The sequence below is a fragment of the Oncorhynchus kisutch genome, linkage group LG12, assembly GCF_002021735.2.
Source record: "Oncorhynchus kisutch isolate 150728-3 linkage group LG12, Okis_V2, whole genome shotgun sequence".
NCBI classification, from domain to species: Eukaryota; Metazoa; Chordata; class Actinopteri; order Salmoniformes; family Salmonidae; genus Oncorhynchus; species Oncorhynchus kisutch.
Window position 1 is genome coordinate 9540918 of NC_034185.2, and position 17500 is coordinate 9558417.

General features: G+C 43.4%; 1 pseudogene across 1 annotated transcript in view; it reads right to left on the minus strand.

Moving 5' to 3' along the window:
- Nucleotides 1–17500, minus strand: part of LOC109866445 (ryanodine receptor 3-like) — a 264698-nt pseudogene that overhangs the window by 138021 nt on the left and 109177 nt on the right. The window contains exons 23-31 of the transcript XR_004212016.1: nucleotides 8641–8744; nucleotides 6993–7076; nucleotides 6112–6271; nucleotides 4798–4942; nucleotides 4193–4398; nucleotides 3687–3861; nucleotides 967–1175; nucleotides 657–820; nucleotides 246–463 (exon numbers count right to left, since the gene is read on the minus strand). The product of XR_004212016.1 is annotated as a ryanodine receptor 3-like (transcript). The remainder of the gene's footprint in view (nucleotides 1–245; nucleotides 464–656; nucleotides 821–966; nucleotides 1176–3686; nucleotides 3862–4192; nucleotides 4399–4797; nucleotides 4943–6111; nucleotides 6272–6992; nucleotides 7077–8640; nucleotides 8745–17500) is intronic.

The following is a 17500-nucleotide window of genomic DNA, read 5'->3' on the forward strand; positions in this document are numbered from 1 at the left end:
GAGAGTTAAAACAGGGAGGGAGGGATGGGAGGGAAAGAGAGAGAGAGAGAGAGAGGAGAGAGAGAGAGAGAGAGAGAGAGAGAGAGTTAAAACAGGGAGGGAGGGAGGGAGGGGAGGGAGGGAATGATCATGAGTGATCAGGAGAGTGACCATGTGAGTGATCGAGTGAGTGAGTGAGTGAGTGAGTTAGTGAGTATGTGAATGAATGAATGAATGACGTCAACACTTCAGTTATAAATGTCAGCAAAAACCTGGAACTTGCCTCTCGTGGACTCGTCCCCTCTCGTCTCCCAGGGTTACGGTAACCGTGCGTGTCTTGTTGAGGCTGAAGTGTTTGCTATGGTAATGGTAGTCAGGGGTTACCCAGCCAACCCACACTGACGACGGGTCCTGGCCAGCAAACACTCTCACTGAGTGATAGTATGTTGTAATGCTGCCATAATCATCTTCTTTTGGAGGCTGACTGCAAAATCACCAGGTAAGATCAGTGGTAACTTATCATGTTCCGCTTCACATTAAGTGAATTAATAAAATATTATTATATTGATTGATTCATTGATGTTTATTGTCTTCCAATAGTGAAAATGGAATATCTAAAGCCTTGGTTGAAAGCAATATGTGTGTTTCTACCTCAGTGTTTCTACATTGTTTCTGACCTGAGTTTCTGAGACTCGGCAGGATTGACATGAGGAGCGTGGAGCTCTACAGGCATGCTCAGTCTGCAGTACAGCATGTCACTGTTGCTCTGCTGGGTCCCAAACGTCTTGTGGGTCACCTTCAGGCACGGAGGGTTGTCCACTGTCCCATCTATCCGTGTCACCTGGGGCCAGTACAATCAGATGGAGAGGAGAATGATTAGCACTCAGAACCAGGAATGGAACAATTTCCTTTAAGATGTCAGGCTTTAGTGGATATTGCTCAACATTAGGTCCCTGGTAACCAGGCCCCTTAATACTAAAACGGTACCTCGATGTGGCTGTGGTCCTTGGGGATGTTGACGAAGGTAGGCAGGCGTTTGCTGAACCACATGGTGACCTCTCTGTTCATGTTGACGGCGAAGGGTTCAAAGCCCTCCTGCAGGCCACACATGGTGTAGTACTTAAAGGTGCTGGCGTCCTTCCCCAGGTTCATACGGCCAATCTCAGACTGGGCCAGACAACACACTGGGATGAAGCCTGGAGAGGGTAGAGGTCAGAGGTTAGAAGTTATAAGGTCATTCTGGGGCTTGGCAAAACAACACACTGGATGAACCCTGGAGAGGGTAGAGGTCAGAGGTTAGAAGTTATAAGGTCATTCTGGGACTTGGCAAAACAACACACTGGATGAAGCCTGGAGAGGGTAGAGGTCAGAGGTTAGAGTTTAACGTATGAGTCAGGAAAGGAACTAGTCTTAAACCACAACCCAAAAGCAATTAACTCCAATCCACCAGTGGGTGCAAAAATACTCATTATTTGCAAAGCACTCAGTTACACTGCACTCCCCTTAGAACACTGGAGAAACAGCTTCATTTGGAACACAACAATCGATATGATTTACACTGAGTGATTGTGCTTGTCTTCCAACAACAGCAGGTTCATTTGCAGGCTAATTCAACGACTGATTTCCCCAATGCTTTGCTGCTTTACGTTTAGCTGTCACGCCCTGGCCTTTAGTTATCTTTGTTTGCTGTATCATTTTGGTTAGGTCAGGGTGTGACATGGGGGATTTATGTGTTTCGTCTGGTCTAGGGGTTTTGTATGTTTATGGGGTGTTTTCTAGTCTAGGTGTTTATGTAAGTCTATGGTTGCCTAGATTGGTTCTCAATTAGAGGCAGGTGTTTATCGTTGTCTCTGATTGGGAACCATATTTAGGCAGCCATGTTCTTTGGGTGTTTTGTGGGTAGTTGTTTCCTGTGTCTGTGTCACATGGGACTGTTGTCTGTGTTTGTGCCACACGGGACTGTTTCCTGTGTCTGTGCCACACGGGACTGTTTCCTGTGTCTGTGCCACACGGGACTGTTTCCTGTGTCTGTGCCACACGGGACTGTTTCCTGTGTCAGTGTTTGTGCCACATGGGACTGTTTCCTGTGTCTGTGTTTGTGCCACACGGGACTGTTTCCTGTGTCAGTGTTTGTGCCACACGGGACTGTTTCCTGTGTCTGTGTTTGTGCCACACAGGACTGTTTCCTGTGTCAGTGTTTGTGCCACACGGGACTGTTTCCTGTGTCTGTGTTTGTGCCACACGGGACTGTTTCCTGTGTCAGTGTTTGTGCCACACGGGACTGTTTCCTGTGTCTGTGTTTGTGCCACACGGGACTGTTTCCTGTGTCAGTGTTTGTGCCACACGGGACTGTTTCCTGTGTCAGTGTTTGTGCCACACGGGACTGTTTCCTGTGTCTGTGTTTGTGCCACACGGGACTGTTTCCTGTGTCTGTGTTTGTGCCACACGGGACTGTTTCCTGTGTCTGTGTTTGTGCCACACGGGACTGTTTCCTGTGTCAGTGTTTGTGCCACACGGGACTGTTTCCTGTGTTTGTGCCACACGGGACTGTTTCCTGTGTCTGTGCCACACGGGACTGTTTCCTGTGTCAGTGTTTGTGCCACACGGGACTGTTTCCTGTGTCAGTGTTTGTGCCACACGGGACTGTTTCCTGTGTTTGTGCCACACGGGACTGTTTCCTGTGTCTGTGCCACACGGGACTGTTTCGTTGCCAGTTCACTTTATTGTCTTGTATTTGTGTTCATGTTGAGTTTTCTTATTAAAAACCATGGACACCTGCCACGCTGCGTATCGGTCCGATCCTTGCTACACCTCCTCTTCCTCTGAAGAGGAGGAAATCTGTCGTGACATTAGCTGTATGTGTTTACAGCTCTGCGTCTCCGATCTCTAAGAGATCCAAACCTGAAGAGGACATTTCTGGTGAAGCACATCTTGAATACATAAATACATCTGAATAAATAGCAATGCATTACACGATGCAAAGCAAATGTCCCGTATGTATAAACCAGTACATCAAGTTAAGGAAGGATGAACCTCCTCCGATCTTCCTAGAGAGAAAAGGAGACGTAAACACTGTAGCAGACACTCTTATCTTATCTAGGGGGACTTACAGTAGTGAGTACATTCACTACCGTTCAAACGTTTGGGGTCACTTAGAAATGTCCTTGTTTTTGAATGAAAAGCAAATTTTTTTGTCCATTAAAATAACATCAAATTGTTCAGAAATACAGTGTAGATATTGTTAATGTTGTGAATGACTATTGTAGCTGGACACGGCAGATTTTTTATGGAATATCTACATAGGCGTACAGAGGCCCATTATCAGCAACCATCACTCCTGTCTTCCAATGGCACGTTGTGTTAGCTAATCCAAGTGTATCATTTTAAAAGGCTAATTGATCATTGGAAAACCCTTTTGCAATTATGTTAGCACAGCTGAAAACTGTTGAGCTGATTAAAGAAGCAATAAAACTGTCCTTCTTTAGAGAGTTGAGTATCTGGAGCATCAGCATTTGTGGGTTTGTTTACAGGCTCAAAATGGCCAGAAACAAAGCACTTTCTCCTGGAACTCGTCAGTCTATAATTGTTCTCAGAAATGGAGGCTATTTCATGCGAAATTGCCAATCTCTACCAACTGAGCCACACGGGACCCACTACAGACTACAGTCTTCCAACAAGAGACTGAGAAGGGATAAAGATAAACTCACCATCCTCTGTCTCGAAGTCGACGAAGCAGAGCTCGGATCCCTTGTTAGTGATGATTAGTTCTCCGTTGAGGGTGAAGACCATAGACTTGTCCTCCATGTTGATCATGCAGCCCACCACGTCTCCTTTGTTCCATGACTGCCCGAAGAAACGCGCACCCATGTGCATACGACGACCCTGGGGGAACAAACAATATGTATTACTAACCCTAATCTAATAACCACCCGGGGAAACGTAAAGTTGATCAAGCGTACAACCAAGTCTACAATCATTTGTCTAGGGTCATGGCATGCCATTTCTTTCTGATTTAGCCAACTTGTTGTTGGCTTGTTTGGCAACAATATAACATTGCTGAATGCAGAATTAGTAAGGTAGATGGGTAGTTAGGCTAGACCGATACGTACATGATAATACACTTCAAACCGTATCAAAAGAGAGTGAAAAAAATATATATATATATATTTTTTTGAAAACATGATTTAAACATAAAAAAGAGTTGAATGTTTACCTTGTATCCATCGAAGACGTAGGCCTGGTCGTCCATTCCCAGGTCAAAGTCTGACCTACAGCCTGGTCTAGCCCAGCCAACCCTCATGTCCCCTCCGGTCAGGGCCTCAAACTCAAAGTACCACTTCCCTGTCTTCACTGCATACGTCTGCTCTACGCGGAAGAACCGGATCGTCTCAATGCTCTGCCTCTCCACGATATGACAGGCTGGGGACACAGAGGAGATATTCATCCCATGCCAAAACGATGACAACTCTAGGGCATCTTTGGGCCTAGCGAGAGAGATATCTTAGTACTCTGAAAGATTGACTGAATCCGTCTCCAAGGACCATATCTATTGCAGTCCATTAAAATCTATCCTCAAACACTAACTATTGAGGTGGGCAGTGGCAAGATATTATCTGATATTATGGGTGAGGTAAGGGAGGTAAGGGAGACATGTACCTGTTTGCTTACTAATAAATTAGTTGAAGGATACTGGAAAAGTGTATTTAATGATAGCCCCGACAATGTAACATCAGTGTAAAATGACAATTAGATCGCTACTACAGCACTGTACAGTTCAGTACTACAGTTATTTGACCATTAAATTGCTAATGTCCTCACACTCTTGGTCTGGGGGGTCGATGTCATAGCCGTATCCCACCAGGGTCCTGATGGCCTCCCTCAGACTGTCTCTGTTAGACTTCTTGGTTCTCTCGTCTAGCAGAGCGTAAGGCACCAGGCGAGGGTTACGCCTGCTCTTCACATCCTACAGAGATACATAACAACATGCATCAGACCCCTCTGCTTCACTAGACTGGTTTTGTCTTGTTAAATAATGTTGTGTACTGTCAAGAATGGTGTGTTCGATGACTTATAAATGGATGAGATTTATGCAGTCAAAGCTCATCCGTTAATCGGATGCCTATCACACTCCAAAATGTCTGGTAGATTAAAGAATTGGACAAAGACATTGGTTTATAATGTTATTTATAAACTGGGTGGTTGGAGTCCTGAATGCTGATTGGCTGACAGCCGTGGTGTATCAGACCATATACCACGGATATGACAAAACATTTATTTTTGCTGCTCTGATTACATTGGTAACCAGTTTATAATAACAATAAGACACCTCAGTGACTTGTGGTATATGGCCAATATACCACGGCTAAGGGCTGCATCTAGGCACTCCACGTTATGTCATGCATAACACCATCATTAAGTTTGCAGATGACACAACAGTGGTAGGCTGATCACCGACAACGACGAGGCAGCCTATAGGGAGGAGGTCAGAGACCTGGCCGGGTGGTGCCAGAATAACAACCTATCCCTCAACGTAAAAAAATACAGTTTTATATCTTTATGTTTGAAGCCTGAAATGTGGCAAAAGGTCGCAAAGTTCAAGGGGGCCGAATACTTTCGCAAGGCACTGTACATACTACCTCAATTGGCCCGACCAACCAGTGCTCCAGCACATTGGCTAACCAGGCTATCTGCATTGTGTACCGCCCACCACCCGCCAACCAACCCCTCTTTACGCTTCTGTTACTCTCTGTTCATCATATATGCATAGTTACTTTAACGATACCTACATGTACATACTACCTCAATAAGCCTGACTAACAGGTGTCTGTATGTAGCCTTGCTACTCTTATTTTCAAATGTCGTTTTACTGTTGTTTTATTTCTACTTACACACACACGCACGCACGCACGCACACACACACAGACACGTACACGCACACACACGCACACACACACACACACACCTTTTTTTTCACACTATCGATTAGAGCCTGTAAGTAAGCATTTCACTATAAGGTCTACACCTGTTGTATCAGCACACGTGACCAATAAACTTGAACAACAGCCCTGGTATTTTGGCCTTAATTGCATTGATTGTTCACTGAAGATTTGACAGATAAAGGGAGCAGTTCACCTGCTGGATGCCGTAGGTCCATCCTTGTTTGACCCTGTCCTTGGCCCACACGTTGTGAGCGTTCTCCGCCAGTTTATCAACCAGGACCTCCTGACCAGCCGTCAGTTTCACCTCAGACAGCTGCAGTGGCGTTGGCTTGTACCCGTTAGACATCACATAGCTGAACATATCAATACATATACCTGTTACACATCACATAGCTGAAAATATCAAGTTGTAAAGCTGTAGAGCTGTAGAACAGTAGAACTAGAGAGCTGTAGAGCTGTAGAGATGTAGAACTGTAGAACAGTAGAACTAGAGAGCTGTAGAGCTGTAGAGATGTAGAGCTGTAAAACTGTAGAGATGTAGAACTGTAGAACAGTAGAACTAGAGAGCTGTAGAGCTGTAGAGCTGTAGTCCTATAGAGCTGTAGAGCTATAGAGATGTAGAGCTGTAGAGATGTAGAACTGTAGAACAGTATAACTAGAGCGCTGTAGAGATGTAGAGCTGTAAAACTGTAGAGCTGTAGAACAGTATAACTAGAGCGCTGTAGAGCTGTAGAGCTGTAGAACTGTAGAACTGTAGAGCTGTAGAACTCTAGAGCTGTAGAACTCTAGAGCTGTAGAACTCTAGAGCTGTAGAACTCTAGAGCTGTAGAACTCTAGAGCTGTAGAACTCTAGAGCTGTAGAGCTGTAGTTGAAGTGTCTCAAACCACAAGACAAGACTCCCTCTTGATTTCCTAACGAATTCATCATTATTTCTCTCACATTGCTTTGTTGACGGGTCATCTCAATAATAATAAGTCACAGTCTCTGAGTACATTTCTCCCCATGCAGGGTTTTAGAATCAACCTCCTACTGCTACAACAGATAGGTCCACTAGTAGAAACAACATGACTTACTCCTTGGGCAGTTTGACTTTCTTCAGATCTTCCTCAGCATTAATGTTAGTCTGTGTCACATGACATCCCAGTGCCAACAGGGTCCTGACACACAGAGAGAAAGAGACAGAAATACACGAGTTAAAACCTCACTATTATAGCTTTGTTACCTGTAAGTAAGCATTTCATTGGACAGTGGATAACAGGTGTATCCTGTACATACGACTAATACAACTTGAAACTTATTGGATATTTTTCCATCATGTTTTTCTAAATGTAGCCATTTTTTGGGGACCCTAGCAGACGGATACTCTGGCCACACCTGCCACTATTCTATTCCACTTATATACTATGTAATTGTTTCACCAGTAACTTGAAAAAATGATTTGTTTTATTGATTGTAATGTCTTTGATGTGACACAATAAAAACAACTATTTGCAACAACAAAAAAACATCAGTAACTTTTTCAGAAGCTTCACCTAAAGTAAATTGAATTAAAATGACAAAATTATATAGTCTAATTTGCCTACTACTACACAATCATTCAAAATAGGCCACTACTGTATAACAGAAAGCGTGATCATTAGCTGTTTTCACTTTGTCATTATGGGATATGAGGAAAGTGTATTTAATCAATTTTAGAATAAGGCTGTAACGTAACAAAAATGTGTAAAAAGTCAAGGGGTCTGAATACTTTCTGAATGCACTGTATATACAAATCATTTGGTTTGTCAGTATCAGCAGATTAAGCTCCCATGTAATTGTTGTCTGTTGGCTATTAAATACGATTCTGCTAATGTTTCCAGTCTTATAAAGTGGAATATGCCATATTGTCCTAAGACAGACAGAAACGTATCTGATATCGTCTATAGCCGACAGGCCATTTTCTACACCACTACACGCTCAGTAATGTCCTTTTGTTTTTACTGAATAGTGATTGCTTTTTCATTTTTTAAATCTAAATTATGATGATCCAATCTACTCATCACATAATGAATAATAAGCCTTCTTATGTAAGTCTGACAAATGCGATGACGCACGGAACGCTTCATTATAAAGGTGTATTTTTAAGGTGAAAATTTGCTTCCCCCCCCCCCCAAACAAACTTTAAACTCTCTGTCTGTCGCCGCATATGTTACTATTGATTATATGTCAGTGCTGCAGCTGTACCTTTCAGTTAGTAAAGAATTCCCCAAATCCTGATTCACATGAACTGCGTGTGGGCTGTATGAGGAAAATATTGAAGCAGCTAGTTGCATTTAATGAGTTAGATCTCCCGAGTGAGTAAAACCAGGGGAGTATTGATTTAAAGAGCCCTGGAGGAGCTCTCAGCTCAGAGCCCCAGTATCCACCTAAACAGTGAGTCACCCCCCCCCCCCCCCCCCATGCACAGAGTCAACACACAGGCACTCCTTCTAAAGACACTTCCTGGTACGAACAGCCTCAATTAAATAGCCTATCTGTCAATTACTTAGCCAAGTATGAAACATCCTCTTAGTCAAACATGGCTATCAATCACCGCGTGTGGAAGAGGTAGATCATTTTATTGGAGATACGGAGAGGTCAGTTTGGTTGTCATCGGTGGCTACTCTTTTCAGTGTAATTGGATGGAATGAGTCATGTGATACAGTATGTATACGTGTTTACGATCTTAGCCTAGCTACTCACTTGAGAGTTTCACTAGACATCTGCAGGTTATAGTTGCTCTCTGTTTCAGGCAGCTTGGTGAAATCCACCAGGCAAGGGTGCTGCCTCTTGTTGTCATCTCGAACCTGAGGGAGAGAGGAGAGGCAATTTAGCATGGCCCACGTCTGGATGCACAAACCGATTTGCAACTGTTGACAGAATGGTTGACAAAAACTTAAATGATTCACTGCGTAGCCAGTCTATCAAACAATAGTCTGTTGTGACAGCTAAAACACTACCTCTGGGTGCTGAGATTAATGTGTAACAAATGGAAACTTAAATGATCCAACCACGATACACCACCAAATGTGTTACTGATAATGTAGACTACAATAGTTGAATATGGGAGAATGAAGTTCCAAACAAACCCATTAACATGAATCAGCATTTTTCAAATAAAACTTCAACACATTTGCACTGTGTATTTCGCTAGGTTATCTCAGGACAGTCTAATTGTAATTACCTCAGGCCAGTCTAATTGTAATTACCTCAGGTCAGTCTAATTGTAATTACCTCAGGACAGTCTAATTGTAATTACCTCAGGACAGTCTAATTGTAATTACCTCAGGACAGTCTAATTGTAATTACCTCAGGACAGTCTAATTGTAATTACCTCAGGTCAGTCTAATTGTAATTACCTCAGGACAGTCTAATTGTAATTACCTCAGGTCAGTCTAACTGTAATTACCTCAGGCCAGTCTAATTGTAATTACCTCAGGCCAGTCTAATTGTAATTACCTCAGGCCAGTCTAATTGCAATATCCTCGGGACAGTCTAATTGTAATTACCTCAGGCCAGTCTAATTGTAATTACCTCAGGCCAGTCTAATTGTAATTACATCAGGCCAGTCTAATTGCAATATCCTCGGGACAGTCTAATTGTAATTACCTCGGGCCAGTCTTATTGTAATTACCTCGGGCCAGTCTAATTGTAATTACCTCAGGACAGTCTAATTGTAATTACCTCAGGTCAGTCTAATTGTAATTACATCAGGTCAGTCTAATTGTAATTACATCAGGCCAGTCAAATTGTAATTACCTCAGGTCAGTCTAATTGTAATTACATCAGGTCAGTCTAATTGTAATTACCTCAGGTCAGTCTAATTGTAATTACATCAGGTCAGTCTAATTGTAATTACATCAGGCCAGTCTAATTGTAATTACCTCAGGTCAGTCTAATTGTAATTACATCAGGCCAGTCTAATTGTAATTACCTCGGGCCAGTCTAATTGCAATATCCTCGGGACAGTCTAATTGTAATTACATCAGGCCAGTCTAACTGTAATTACCTCGGGCCAGTCTAATTGTAATTACATCAGGCCAGTCTAATTGTAATTACATCAGGACAGTCTGATTGTAATTACATCAGGCCAGTCTATTTGTAATTACCTCAGGCCAGTATACTTGTAATTGCCTTGGGCCAGTCTAATTGTAATAAATTCAGGTCAGTCTAATTGTAATTACCTCGGGCCAGTCTAATTGTAATTAAATGAGAGAATCTGCTAAATGTAGCGGAGGAGCCACTTAGACCTGTGTTCATGTACTATTTACAATTATTCAAATACTTTTAAGCCTTAATGCTATTATATGATACAATATCAGTACTTGTTGCATTTACAACTTCTCAAAGTCCTATCATCAACTGATTTCAGCCAGTGTATGGATGTGGATTGAATGCACTGTTTGAATGAAATGTTGGCATATTGGCAGTTAATTTGACAAATTAATGGAATCAATTTCTCTAAAACTGACCGGCTAGCTAGCTAACACGCATACAGTGTAGATAAATTCTCCAAATTCATTATTTTACACAATATCTTATCACAGCATTGGCAAACCATGGTTGACCAACTATCTGACCAAAATGTCTGACCTTTATACCATCATAAGAAGGTTCATGTCCATTCAACTATTCTAATTCCTAATTCTATGGTCAGGAGTGCCAGATGGGCGGGGCTTCAAGTTTTGGGACTATTCTTCTTGCCCATCAAGAATATTATTTGACCACAGGTCTGAAACTTTACTGTATGAATGTCTAACCACTTATGTGTGATGGCTTTACACCCCCTGCTATATTGTAGATATAAGAGTTACCTGTCTAACATAACACTGTCTGTTCTTTAATGGAAGCATCTCCAACATAATCCAGATAGAATCAGGCATTCCCCAGGGCAGCTGTCTAGGCCCCTTACTTTATAACATCTTTACCAATGACATGCCACTAGCTATGAGTAAAGCAGGTGTGTCTATGTATGTGGATGACTCAACCCTATACACGTCAGCTACTACAGCGAGTGAAATGACTGCAACACTTAACAAAGAGCTGAAGTTAGTTTCAGAATGGGTGGGAAGGATTCATTCCTTGGTGACAGGGGGCAGTATTTTCACGTTCGGATGAAATGCATGCCCAAATCCAACTGCCTGCTACCCATCCCCAAAAGATAAGATATGCATATTATTAGTAGATTTGAATAGAAAACACCCTGAAGTTTCTAAAACTGTTTTAATCATGTCTGTGAGTATATCAAAACGTATTTAGCAGGCGAAACCCCGAGGACAAACCATTCAGATCTTTTTTTTTATTGGGATTCCAGATTTCTAAGGGACCTTCTTGCAGTTCCTATCGCTTCTACTGGATGTCAACAGTCTTTAGAAATTGGTTGAGGTTTTTTCCTTTGTGTAATGAAGAAGTACGGCCATCTTGAACGTGTGTCACTTGAACTGTACTGTTAGATAGAGGCGCGTGACCAGAAAGCTAGCTACAGTTTGTTTTCCTCTTGTATTGAACACAGATCATCCCGTCTTCAATATTATCGATTATTTACGTAAAAAAATACCCAAAGTTGTATTATAAAAGTAGTTTGAAATGTTTTGGCAAAGTTTACAGGTAACTTGAGATATTTTGTAGTCATGTTGCGCAAGTTGGAACCAGAGTTTTTCTGGATCAAACGCGCCAAATAAATGGACATTTTGGATATATATCGACAGAATTAATCGAACAAAAGCAACATTTGTGAACCGTAGCGGATATGGGGACATACCTACACATACGCTACGGTCACAAGACGCAGGCCTACTAATTGTCCCTAGAATTTCTAAGTAAACAGCTTGAGGCAGGGCTTTCTCCTACAGAGCTCCAATTTTATGGAATGGTCGGCCTACCCATGTGAGAGACGCAGACTCGGTCTCAACCTTTAAGTCTTTACTGAAGACTCATCTCTTCAGTGGGTCCTATGATTGAATGCAGTCTGGCCAAGGAGTGTGAAGGTGAACGGAAAGGCTCTGGAGCAACGAACCGCCCTAGCTGTCTCTGCCTGGCTGGTTCCCCTCTTTCCACTGGGATTCTCTGCCTCTAACCCTATTACAGGGGCTGAGTCACTGGCTTACTGGTGCTCTTCCATGCCGTCCCTAGGAGGGGTGCGTCACTTGAGTGGGTTGAGTCACTGGTCTTCCTGTCTGGGTTGGCGCCCCCCCTTGGGTTGTGCCGTGGCGGAGATCTTTGTGGGCTATACTCGGCCTTGTCTCAGGATGGTAAGTTGGTGGTTGAAGATATCCCTCTAGTGGTGTGGGGGCTGTGCTTTGGCAAAGTGGGTGGGGTTATATCCTTCCTGTTTGGCCCTGTTCAGGGGTATCATCGGCTACAGTGTCTCCTGACCCCTCCTGTCTCAGCCGCCAGTATTTATGCTGCAGTAGTTTATGTGTTGGGGGGCTAGGGTCAGTCTGTTATATCTGGAGTATTTCTCCTGTCTTATCCGGTGTCCTGTGTGAACTTAAGTATGCTCTCTCTAATTTTCTCTTTCTCTCTTTTCTCTCTCGGAGGACCTGAGCCCTAATACCATGCCTCAGGACTACCTGGCATGATGACTCCTTGCTGTCCCCAGTCCACCTGGCCGTGCTGCTGCTCCAGTTTCAACTGTTCTGCTGGCGGCTATGGAACCCTGACCTGTTCACCGGACAAGCTACCTGTCCCAGACCTGCTGTTTTCAACTCTCTAGAGACAGCAGGAGCGGTAGAGATACTCTCAATGATCGGCTATGAAAAGCCAACTGACATTTACTCCTGAGGTGCTGACTTTTTGCACCCTCGACAACTACTGTGATAATTATTATTTGACATTGCTGATCATTTATGAACATTTGAACATCTTGGCCATGTTCTGTTATAATCTCTACCCGGCACAGCCAGAAGAGGACTGGCCACCCCTCATAGCCTGGTTCCTCTCTAGGTTTCTTCCTAGGTTTTGGCCTTTCTAGGGAGTTTTTCCTAGCCACCGTGCTTCTACAACTGCATTGCTTGCTGTTTGGGATTTTAGGCTGGGTTTATGTACAGCACTTTGAGATATCAGCTGATGTAAGAAGGGCTATATAAATGGATTTGATTTGATTTGATTTGATATTCGGCACGTGACAAATACTATTTGATTTAATTTTTATATGATACTGTTTTATTTCGGGGGTTTTGTGTGATGTAATTGCCTTAATGTGTTTGGACTCCAGGAAGAGATCCAAGCTGCCTTGTAGCTGCTGCTTTGACAGGAACTAATGGGGATCCATAATAAACCCCAGGAAGAATACTTGCTGCCTTGACAGGAACTAATGGGGATCTATAATAAACCCCAGGAAGAGTAGCTGCTGCCTTGGCAGAACTAATGGGGATCCATAATAAACCCCAGGAAGAGTAGCTGCTGACTTGGCAGAACTAATGGGGATCCATAATAAACCCCAGGAAGAGTAGCTGCTGCCTTGACAGGAACTAATGGGGATCCATAATAAACCCAAGGAAGAGTAGCTGCTGCCTTGGCAGAACTAATGGGGATCCATAATAAACCCCAGGAAGAGTAGCTGCTGCCTTGGTATAACTAATGGGGATCCATAATAAACCCCAGGAAGAGTAGCTGCTGCCTTGACACAAACTAATGAGGAACCATAATAAACCCCAGGAAGAGTAGCTGCTGACTTGACAGGAACTAATGGGGATCCATAATAAACCCCAGGAAGAGTAGCTGCTGCCTTGGCAGGAACTAATGAAGATCCGTAATAAACCCCAGGAAGAGTAGCTGCTGCCTTGACAGGAACTAATGGGGATCCATTAGCACCCCCTGTCCGGGGGTGTCCTCGGATGGGGCCACAGTGTCTCCTGACCCCTCCTGTCTCAGCCTCCAGTATTTATGCTGCAGTAGTTTATGTGTCGGGGGGCTGGGGTCAGTTTGTTATATCTGGAGTACTTCTCCTGTCCTATTCGGTGTCCTGTGTGAATCTAAGTGTGCGTTCTCTAATTCTCTCCTTCTCTCTTTCTTTCTCTCTCTCGGAGGACCTGAGCCCTAGGACCATGCCCCAGGACTACCTGACATGATGACTCCTTGCTGTCCCCAGTCCACCTGGCCATGCTGCTGTTCCAGTTTCAACTGACCTGAGCCCTAGGACCATGCCCCAGGACTACCTGACATGATGACTCCTTGCTGTCCCCAGTCCACCTGGCCATGCTGCTGCTCCAGTTTCAACTTCCACCTGACTGTGCTGCTGCTCCAGTTTCAACTGTTCTGCCTTATTATTATTCGACCATGCTGGTCATTTATGAACATTTGAACATCTTGGCCATGTTCTGTTATAATCTCCACCCGGCACAGCCAGAAGAGGACTGGCCACCCCACATAGCCTGGTTCCTCTCTAGGTTTCTTCCTAGGTATTGGCCTTTCTAGGGAGTTTTTCCTAGCCACCGTGCTTCTACACCTGCATTGCTTGCTGTTTGGGGTTTTAGGCTGGGTTTCTGTACAGCACTTTGAGATATCAGCTGATGTACGAAGGGCTATATAAATAAATCTGATTTGATCCATAATAAACCCCAGGAAGAGTAGCTGCTGCCTTCACAGGAACTAATGGGGATACATAATATACCCCAGGAAGAGTAGCTGCCTACTTGACAGGAACTAATGAGGATCCATAATAAACCCCAGGAAGAGTAGCTGCTGCCTTCACAGGAACTAATGGGGATACATAATATACCCCAGGAAGAGTAGCTGCCTACTTGACAGGAACTAATGAGGATCCATAATAAACCCCAGGAAGAGTAGCTGCTGCCTTCACAGGAACTAATGGGGATACATAATATACCCCAGGAAGAGTAGCTGCCTACTTGACAGGAACTAATGAGGATCCATAATAAACCCCAGGAAGAGTAGCTGCTGCCTTCACAGGAACTAATGGGGATACATAATATACCCCAGGAAGAGTAGCTGCCTACTTGACAGGAACTAATGAGGATCCATAATAAACCCCAGGAAGAGTAGCTGCTGCCTTGACAGGAACTAATGAGGATCCATAATAAACCCCAGTAAGAGTAGCTGCTGCCTTGACAGGAACGAATGGGGATCCATAATAAACCCCAGGAAGTGTAGCTGCTTCCTTGACAGGAACTAATGGGGATCCATAATAAACCCCAGGAAGAGTAGCTGCTGCCTTGACAGGAACTAATGAGGATCCATAATAAACCCCAGGAAGTGAATGAGTGAATGAGTGCGTGTGTTTGTGCGTGCGTGTGTGTGTTTGCGTGTGTGTGTGCATGGGTGTGTCTGTGCGTGTGTGAGTGTGCGTGTGTGTGTGTGTGTGAGTGTGTGTGTATATCTGGCTTCAGCTGACAATAAAAGATGGTACCAAATTGCAGAGGAGATAATTCCAACAGAAAGGTGGTGTTCTCTAGTCTGTTCTGCTCTACTCGGAGATGATAAATGTACCAAATTGCAGAGGAGATAATTCCAACAGAAAGGTGGTGTTCTCTAGTCTGTTCTGCTCTACTCGGAGATGATAAATGTACCAAATTGCAGAGGAGATAATTCCAACAGAAAGGTGGTGTTCTCTAGTCTGTTCTGCTCTACTCGGAGATGATAAATGTACCAAATTGCAGAGGAGATAATTCCAACAGAAAGGTGGTGTTCTCTAGTCTGTTCTGCTCTACTCGGAGATGATAAATGTACCAAATTGCAGAGGAGATAATTCCAACAGAAAGGTGGTGTTCTCTAGTCTGTTCTGCTCTACTCGGAGATGATAAATGTACCAAATTGCAGAGGAGATAATTCCAACAGAAAGGTGGTGTTCTCTAGTCTGTTCTGCTCTACTCGGAGATGATAAATGTACCAAATTGCAGAGGAGATAATTCCAACAGAAAGGTGGTGTTCTCTAGTCTGTTCTGCTCTACTCGGAGATGATAAATGTACCAAATTGCAGAGGAGATAATTCCAACAGAAAGGTGGTGTTCTCTAGTCTGTTCTGCTCTACTCGGAGATGATAAATGTACCAAATTGCAGAGGAGATAATTCCAACAGAAAGGTGGTGTTCTCTAGTCTGTTCTGCTCTACTCGGAGATGATAAATGTACCAAATTGCAGAGGAGATAATTCCAACAGAAAGGTGGTGTTCTCTAGTCTGTTCTGCTCTACTCGGAGATGATAAATGTACCAAATTGCAGAGGAGATAATTCCAACAGAAAGGTGGTGTTCTCTAGTCTGTTCTGCTCTACTCGGAGATGATAAATGTACCAAATTGCAGAGGAGATAATTCCAACAGAAAGGTGGTGTTCTCTAGTCTGTTCTGCTCTACTCGGAGATGATAAATGTACCAAATTGCAGAGGAGATAATTCCAACAGAAAGGTGGTGTTCTCTAGTCTGTTCTGCTCTACTCGGAGATGATAAATGTACCAAATTGCAGAGGAGATCATTCCAACAGAAAGGTGGTGTTCTCTAGTCTGTTCTGCTCTACTCGGAGATGATAAATGTACCAAATTGCAGAGGAGATAATTCCAACAGAAAGGTGGTGTTCTCTAGTCTGTTCTGCTCTACTCGGAGATGATAAATGTACCAAATTGCAGAGGAGATAATTCCAACAGAAAGGTGGTGTTCTCTAGTCTGTTCTGCTCTACTCGGAGATGATAAATGTACCAAATTGCAGAGGAGATAATTCCAACAGAAAGGTGGTGTTCTCTAGTCTGTTCTGCTCTACTCGGAGATGATAAATGTACCAAATTGCAGAGGAGATAATTCCAACAGAAAGGTGGTGTTCTCTAGTCTGTTCTGCTCTACTCGGAGATGATAAATGTACCAAATTGCAGAGGAGATAATTCCAACAGAAAGGTGGTGTTCTCTAGTCTGTTCTGCTCTACTCGGAGATGATAAATGTACCAAATTGCAGAGGAGATAATTCCAACAGAAAGGTGGTGTTCTCTAGTCTGTTCTGCTCTACTCGGAGATGATAAATGTACCAAATTGCAGAGGAGATAATTCCAACAGAAAGGTGGTGTTCTCTAGTCTGTTCTGCTCTACTCGGAGATGATAAATGTACCAAATTGCAGAGGAGATAATTCCAACATAAAGGTGGTGTTCTCTAGTCTGTTCTGCTCTACTCGGAGATGATAAATGTACCAAATTGCAGAGGAGATAATTCCAACAGAAAGGTGGTGTTCTCTAGTCTGTTCTGCTCTACTCGGAGATGATAAATGTACCAAATTGCAGAGGAGATAATTCCAACAGAAAGGTGGTGTTCTCTAGTCTGTTCTGCTCTACTCGGAGATGATAAATGTACCAAATTGCAGAGGAGATAATTCCAACAGAAAGGTGGTGTTCTCTAGTCTGTTCTGCTCTACTCGGAGATGATAAATGTACCAAATTGCAGAGGAGATAATTCCAACAGAAAGGTGGTGTTCTCTAGTCTGTTCTGCTCTACTCGGAGATGATAAATGTACCAAATTGCAGAGGAGATAATTCCAACAGAAAGGTGGTGTTCTCTAGTCTGTTCTGCTCTACTCGGAGATGATAAATGTACCAAATTGCAGAGGAGATAATTCCAACAGAAAGG